The sequence below is a fragment of the Anomaloglossus baeobatrachus genome, chromosome 3, assembly GCF_048569485.1.
Source record: "Anomaloglossus baeobatrachus isolate aAnoBae1 chromosome 3, aAnoBae1.hap1, whole genome shotgun sequence".
Classification (NCBI taxonomy): domain Eukaryota; kingdom Metazoa; phylum Chordata; class Amphibia; order Anura; family Aromobatidae; genus Anomaloglossus; species Anomaloglossus baeobatrachus.
The window spans coordinates 55,929,529-55,937,654 of NC_134355.1; the positions used below are offsets into that span (position 1 = coordinate 55,929,529).

General features: G+C 41.0%; 1 pseudogene; it reads left to right on the forward strand.

Annotated features, from left to right (window-relative positions):
- Window positions 1-517: 517 nt before the first annotated feature.
- On the forward strand, window positions 518-1,109 carry LOC142297168 (THO complex subunit 4 pseudogene; annotated as a pseudogene).
- Window positions 1,110-8,126: the final 7,017 nt, after the last annotated feature.

Consider the following 8,126-nt stretch of genomic DNA (forward strand, 5'->3'; position numbering starts at 1 on the left):
AGGACATTTGCAGGGACGCCAGCATTCCAATAACATTCACAATAGTTGATATCACAGATCACCTCCTCCCCTTCCTTCACAAGCTCCTTTGCTCTGATGAAAGCATGCTCGTTAAGTGTTTCAGTGCAATTTTGTAGAATCTGAGTCAGTCTATTTCTGCTAATGTCTATATGGCCAACAGAAAATAGGGGTATAATATTAAGCCTAGTGGCCAGAGAGAAAATTGCAATTCTTTTTATTTAGTAATACAAAAAATTGATTTAAAAAAAACTCAATACATTAAATAATTGATTTGAACAATATTTAATTTTCTGATGACACTTTTATTTTTATATGGTACTCCATGACCCTACTTCCAATCTCCCTCTGTGTTAATTTACCTGGAGGTCTCCCTGTTAGACGGATCAGATAGGTTGTGGTAAGCTTGTACTTGAAGATGACGGGTGTCCGGTGTTGTGGGATCACGGGCTCGGGTGCGGTTTCCGTTCTAACAAACAGAAACCGCACCCGAGCACGTGATCCCACAACACCGGACACCCGCCACCGATACCAACATGGGAGACAAGATGGATATGGCCCTGGACGACAATATCAAGTTGAACCGAACCCAGAGACCAACAGGCTGCGGTGGAGGAGGGCGAGGGGCCCGTGGTGGTGTGTCCCGTGGTGGAGCGGTAGGCCGCATTGGAGGTGGTGGTGGTTGTGGAGGCGGAGGACCCGTCCGAATAAGGCCAATGCTAAACAGAGGCGGCAGGAACCGACCCGCACTGTACAGCAGGCCCAAGCAGCTCCCAGACAAATGGCAGCATGATCTGTTTGATAGCGGATTTGGTGCGGGTGCAGGCGTGGAGACCGGAGGGAAGCTATTAGTGTCCAAACTGGACTTTGGGGTCTCCGATGCTGACATTCAGGAGTTGTTTGTGGAGTTCGGCACACTAAAGAAGGCAGCCGTTCACTACAACAGGTCTGGGAGGAGTTTAGGTATATGAGATATGCATTTTGAAAGCAAAGCAGATGCACTGAAGGTAATGAAGCAATACTTGAAGATGACCTGTAACTTTCAAAAAAATGAAATTATAAATCTTTTAAAAATCCCTGATCTCCCCTGATTCTGCAGCTCTTTTCCATTTTGAGTTGTGTTACTCCATTTTAGAGTTATTCACATTTGTTGCTTTTGGGACATAGTATGTGAAATTTCCGCTTGCAGACCAACTGGTTGTTTCTTCAGAGTCTTTTCTGAGGACCTGCACTTTCTCACCTCCCTTCATATGCTGCAAATCACAGCTGAGATGGCTAGATCAGCAGCCAATATGTAATTTGCAGAATCTGGTAGGGATTTGCGAGTGCAAGACTGTAAAAAAATGTCCAGTTGGCAAACAGAAATTTCACATATCGGTCTCCACAGCCCAAAATGGAAAAGAGCTGCAAAATCAGGAGAGCTCTTTAATTTTTGTAAGGTATTTAACTCATTTTTTGGGCAAGTGATCAGTTATTTTTAAATGTATTAGCCAATTTAAGCAGGAAGATAAACATTGCGAACCATTTTGACATTTCAGCAAGGTGAGAATATGATAAAACAGAAGAGATATTTATTTATACAGAGCAGGTAAGGTGTACAGCACGCCTGCACTGTCCCGCCTCATCTACTCCACAGGGACGCCTACATATCCACCACTTCAACCATCCTTCATCCTTAGGGCATGAGCTCTCTGCCTCATAAAGGGACAGTGCGTGCACTCAGAAACTGTTCTCCAGTCTATGGCTGGGAGGCCCTAGGTAATAAGGCACCTTCCCCAGTAGGGAGGTGCCTGAGCAATTAGGTTCCTGGTGAACTTTACCCTGTTTATATACCATAAGAAACAAAGAGAGAGAGAAACGATCAAAGCCCAATAAGATAGAGAATCAAAGTTGTACAAAAGCAATGATTTCTTTATTTTTCATGATTATCACAAGTGAATGTGTGTCCACACATTCACTTGTGATAATCATGAAAAATAAAGAAATCATTGCTTTTGTACAACTTTGATTCTCTATCTTATTGTGCTTTGATCGTTTCTCTCTCTCTTTGTTTCTTAAAGTAATTTGTACGATTTATGCCCTATTAGATGTAGTCCTACTTCACTACCGAATCTAATATATATGCTATACAGCACATTGTGAAATGTAAAAAATGTATTTTATCTTACTGGTTTTGGTTCTTAATCCTGTTTATATACCAGTCTGTCATTTTCCCAATCCTATCCGTTGTCTCCAGTACCTAAACCCATCCTGCCTGTCTCCCGTACCTGAACCCCTACAGTCTGTTTCCTATACCTGAGCCCATCCTGCCTGCCTCCTGTACCTGTCTGTCCTGCCAGTCTCCTGAAAGTACTCCATCTAGTCAGCCTCCACTACCCACTCTATCCTGCCTGCTGACGCACTGCTATGTATAACACAAGTGATCAGATAATTGCAAGTTCAAGTCCCCTGGGACAAATACAGTAAAAAGTGGGGGAAAAAAGTTTTATAAAATTTGAAAAAAAATATAAAAGTTCAAATCACTCCCTTTTAACCCATTAAAAATAAAGCAATTAAAATAAATAAAAATACATATTTGGCATTACTGCATTTGTAAGTCTGATATATCAACATATAAAATAAATTAATCCGTTCAGTAAATGGCGTAACGAGAAGAAAAATCAAAATGCTAGAGATATGTTTTTTTTGGCCACAACACTGCAATAAAATGCAATAGGAGGCAATGACAACATTGTATCTAACTCACAATGGTGTCAATAAAAACGTCTGCTCATGGCACAAAAAATAGCCCAATATCCCAAAAATTGAAAATATTAGAGGTGGTGGAAAATAACAACACAAGCAAAAAATGTTTTTCTGTTGTTTCAGGGTTTTTTTCACCACTTAAAAAATTGTACATGTTTGGTACCTGCGTACTTGCAATAACCTGGAGAATCATAAATCATATTACCACGTCAGTTTCATCATGTAGGGGACATTGTGAATACAAATAAAAAAAATTGTAAAAATGCATTTTTTTGCAATTTCAACTCTCTCAGATTTTTTTTATCCTGCTTTCAAATGCATCACATGATCAAATGCATGCCGTCATTCAAAAGGGCAACATGTTCCGCAAAAAAGATGCCCCCATATGGCTTTGTGGATGGAAAATGTAAAAAATTATGGCTCTTGGAGGATGGGAAGGAAGAAACAAACAAAAAAAGGAAAATAGCCTGGTTGTGAAGGGGCTAAGGATATCTATTATAGAAAACTGAGTGTATGTATGTATGCATGTATATATGTATGTATGTGTGTATGTCTGCTAAAAGAATTCGCACTGTCACATATACAATCACGAAATTTTGCATAGACACTCCATTTAACTCAGGGAACGTCATGGACTATGTTTTGGGGGAAAATGTTGACCCTGCACTTTACAGTTAATCGCCAAAAAACCTGCCTCCATTAAAGTCAATGGAGCTGGGAGCCACAGTGCAGCCAGAACTTCAGAAGAATGCGCAGCCATGCCCTTAAATGGAATGTTGGCATGGCACAATGCAGCCAGGGAAAGAGACAGACAGACAAAGAGACAGGAGAAGAGACAGACAGACAGTGAGACAGACAGGGAAAGAGACAGACAGAGGCAAAGAGACAGAGGGAAAGAGACAAAGAGACAGTTACTATCCCGGGCAACAGCTAGTAATTACATATAATAGAAATTTCTGCAATTGAAAATCCATTTCATTAATCACGTGCAATACTTTTTATAATGTTCATGATCAGCCCTAACCGGGCAAAGGCACAGTGGTTGTTTTTGTGGTTCAGCCCTTTGAAAACCTACACCTCCTACTCTTTTTAAAGCCAAATAAAGTTATACAAGGGATATCAGAAAATCTATCATTGTAAATAATGTTACCTTGACATTATACCTTACCTTTTAATCCGCACATTTACAAACTGTCACAATTCTATGCTTTACGGTGTCCTATGAACTCTGTGAGTGACAACTCAGCTGCCCTGTGGGATCTGGGGTGGGCTGGACTGTCAGCTTGATGAGAGATAGCCCAGTCAAATCTTAATCAGGGACATGTCAAATGGGAGTATTATTATTGACAGACCAGCTGCCCTATCTGGCAAGGCCTATAGAGTTTGTTTCAGATCACTGCCAGTTGTAGCTTTGGCTCAGTGGTGTCTACGTGCCTGTTGTTCTTGTTCTCAATCTGATCTATTGTTTACCTGACCTTGGACCTTGCTTCTGACTATTCATTTGCCTAGCCCTTTTGACTTGATCCACTACCTTCTTGGTATTTAACCCTCGGACCTTTTGACTACCCAGCCTCATGTCTAGCCTGTAAGTAGTGACTAGCATCACACAAGCATTATGGAAAAAAGTAAGTACCTTGCTTCTGACAATCCATTTGCCTAGCCCTTTTGACTTGATCCACTACCTTCCTGGAGTTTTGACCTCAGATCGTGACTAGACTATGTCTTTGTCTCACCCCTTTGTTTATGATGTGCCCTCTTGGTATTTGACCTCGGACCTTTTGACTACCCAGCCTCATGTCTAGCCTGTAAGTAGTGACTAGCATCACACAAGCATTATGGAAAAAAGTAAGTACCTTGCTTCTGACGCTCCATTTTCCTAACTCTTTTGACTTGATCCACTACCTTCCTGGAATTTTGACCTCAGATCATGACTTGACTATGTCCTTTGTCTAACCCCTTTGTTTATGATGTGCCCTCTTGGTATTTGACCCTGGACCTCTTGACTACCCAGCCTCATGTCAAGTCCATAAGTAGTATCTAGCATCACACAAGTATTATACAAAAAGTAAATACCATGATGTTAAATATTTTATATAGAAAATTTTCTATTTTGTCTAGCACATTCAACCAGGCAAAACATAATTTCTGTGGATTGGCACCTTTTCTAGATTGTTGCCTTTAGAGATATTTACAATTTTGATTTTTAGAAAAAAAGCTTTTGCAGTAACATAGACCTGGTTAATAAAATCTCTCTTTTTACAGAAAGTGGTTTTACTTAAAAAATATTGCAAATCAATTTCAGTCCAGCGATGCAAGATCAACTGCTAGTAAAGTGGATTCAAAGGTGTTTCGGTGAAAGAATCTTTTTATTGTTCCTGCGTAGTGCTTGTTTCAGTTCAGGGTTTAGGAAGTACGACCTTGCTAATATTCCCCTTTATTTGTTCAGTCTTTTCACAATGAGAAAATTGATGATGGATATGAAAGATGAATGAGGCAAGGTCATGAACCTCTAGTTTGTCAACCCACAATTGAGACTGAACAATATATGGATTTCAGCTGCTTGTTTTGCCTTACAATCCTATAAAGTGTGCTTGGCAGATGAACACTATGATATAACCTAGAAACCTTTTAAAATATCAACACTTTCCATAGTTTTGTCTGTTTTATTTTTTTTAATCAGAATATCAAGGGATAGTATGCACAAAACAGAAAGGATATTTGTAAAGTATACAAGGTGGTGGGGTTAGGGTTATATTCAGTTTCGATTACATTTTGGTGTACATTATACTGTATTATGGGACAATGCTTTGCTTCATAAGTGCACTTTCACATTGTATTTTTATGCGCTCCCTAAGCCTCCACTTTATACTGATTGATTTGTTTGCTAAGGTTGTTGTGACTCTCCAAAGGGACAGGTTCATATAATCCATAAAAAATGAGGAATGTGCTAGGCGCCCTCTTTTTCAGGCGTCTTTCACATGTTAGTGAAAAACACACACTTTTTTCACTGACATGTTAAAGACTCATATGGCCTTCCGCGTGCTGTGATTTTGGCACACGCGTGTTCACTGTGTGCTATCCGTGATAGCACACGGAGATCAGGCACTTGTATACTCGCATGTCCACGCTTTTGCTGCCCGTTGTGCTGATATCTCCCGCGCTGCTGTCTCCGGCTGCTGCTATCTCCCCGCTGCTGTTACTTCCGGGTCGTAGTGCAGTGAATATTCATGAGCATAATTAGCCGGCCTGGAAGCAGGAGACAGCAGAGGCTGGAGACAGCATCCCTGGAGACAGGTGAGTATAAAAATAATTTTATTTCATAGATATATATTTTTTTTCTGGTACGCATGTAGTCTGTGTAACATCAGTGATACCAGAGAAAAATGGACTTATCTCCATGAGGAACACACGGACACGCATGTGCGCTGCACAATGAGAATTCACTGATGTGTGCGCAGACCCATTGATCTTAATGGGTCTGCATATGTCGGAGATTCTGGTACGTATAAAAACAGTAACATACGTATCAGAATCACTGACGTGTGAAGGGAGCCTTAGACCAACACAATTCCAGAAGATCTTATGATCTGGCAACTAAAGGGAGATTATGATCCAGCAGAAGACAATCACATTCCAAGATTACCATGGAGCCAGTAATTGCCTACTTGATTCTTTTTAGTACTAGTTGGCTTTTTTAATGATACACTATTTGGACAAAAGTAAGGAATTAAGCAACGGGTGATTTTTCATTTTTTACTCCTTTGTTTTTTCCTCCCCTTATTCCCAGAGCCATACATTTTTATTTTTCTGTCGATATATCTTGCCTGTTTAACAAAAAAGGAGGGACCCCATGTGGCTTTTTTAAAAATTATTTAAATAAATATTTAAACACCCAGCGTGTGGTCCCTCCAAATTTTGATACCCATCCATGATAAAGCTGACACCTGGGGGCTGGTATTCTCAGGCGGTATGCTTTATTTGTGCTGCGTATCCCAATATGGGGGGACCCTAAGCCAATTTAGTTATTTATCCATCTATTTTTCCACCAATATAGAGATGCAGACAGCATGTTTGATTCCAACCAATCACAGATGCTGTCACACAGGGTGGGGTGCGGGCACATCCTGACTGAAACCAATCAAAGATGCTGGGACTGACGGTGGGTGGGGGAAGCAGTGAATATGTATAAGGGTTAATGAGTGGACCTGGAAGTAGTTTTGCTGCCTTGTGCGAGACTCGGTTAAGTATAACGCTCCTGCTTTATTCCTTACTAGCTGTACTACCCGGCTTCGCCCGGATTAACAACTGCTGTTAACAAAATAGAATGTATTAACAAAAATGTATTCTGCACACAAAAACCACAAAAGAAATAGATATAAATGTAATTATTAAAAGGCAAAAACTAAGCTAATAGAAGCATTTCACAACATCTATCTCTTTGTCTGTCTGTCTCTTTCCCTGTCTGTCTCTGACTGTCTCTGTCTCTTTCTCCGTCTGTCTCAATCTCTTTCCCTGTCTGTCTATCTCTGTCACTTTCCCTGTCTGTCTATTAGAGATGAGCGAACCGGTCGTGGTTCGGCTCGAGTTCGGTTCGCCGAACGGAGGTCTCGTTCGAGTTCGGTTCGGCGAACCGGTTCGGCGAACCACTCGAATCCCATAGAAAACAATGGCAGGCAATCACAAACACATAAAAACACCTAGAAAACACCCTCAAAGGTGTCCAAAAGGTGACAAACAACTCACAACACAACACAAACACATGGGAAAGTGACAAGGACATATACTCATGCGAAAACAAAAGAGCTGGACAAGGAAAAAGAGGAGGAGACACAGATATAGGCATGGCACGCCCTTCTAAAATCATGTAAAACACCAAGCGGAGTCTCCCTTTTTTTCCAAAAATTGGGCCACACAGACACCCCTTCAGTGGCAGCACTTGTGCCCCAGTTGTACACTTAACAGGTAGATTTGCATCAAGCACATTCAAAAATACGCCATCCTTAACCGTCCCCAGGATGACACTGGGGTAGGTAGCAAAGTCTTTGCTGATCCCAGATCTGTTCATCTTGGCTCCTTTTAAAAAACACAGCAAGGGTTACTCCAAGCAGAGTCTCCCTTTTTTCCAAAAATTGGGCCACACAGACACCCCATCAGTGGCAGCACTAGTGCCCTAGTTGTACACTTCACAGGTAGATTTGCATCAAGCACATTCAAAAATACGCCATCCTTAACCGTCCCCAGGATGACCCCGGGGTAGGTAGCAAAGTCTTTGCTAAACCATGACTTGTTCATCTTGGCTCCTTTTAAAAAACACAGCAAGCAAGGGTTACTCCAAGCGGAATCTCCCTTTTTTCCAAAAATTG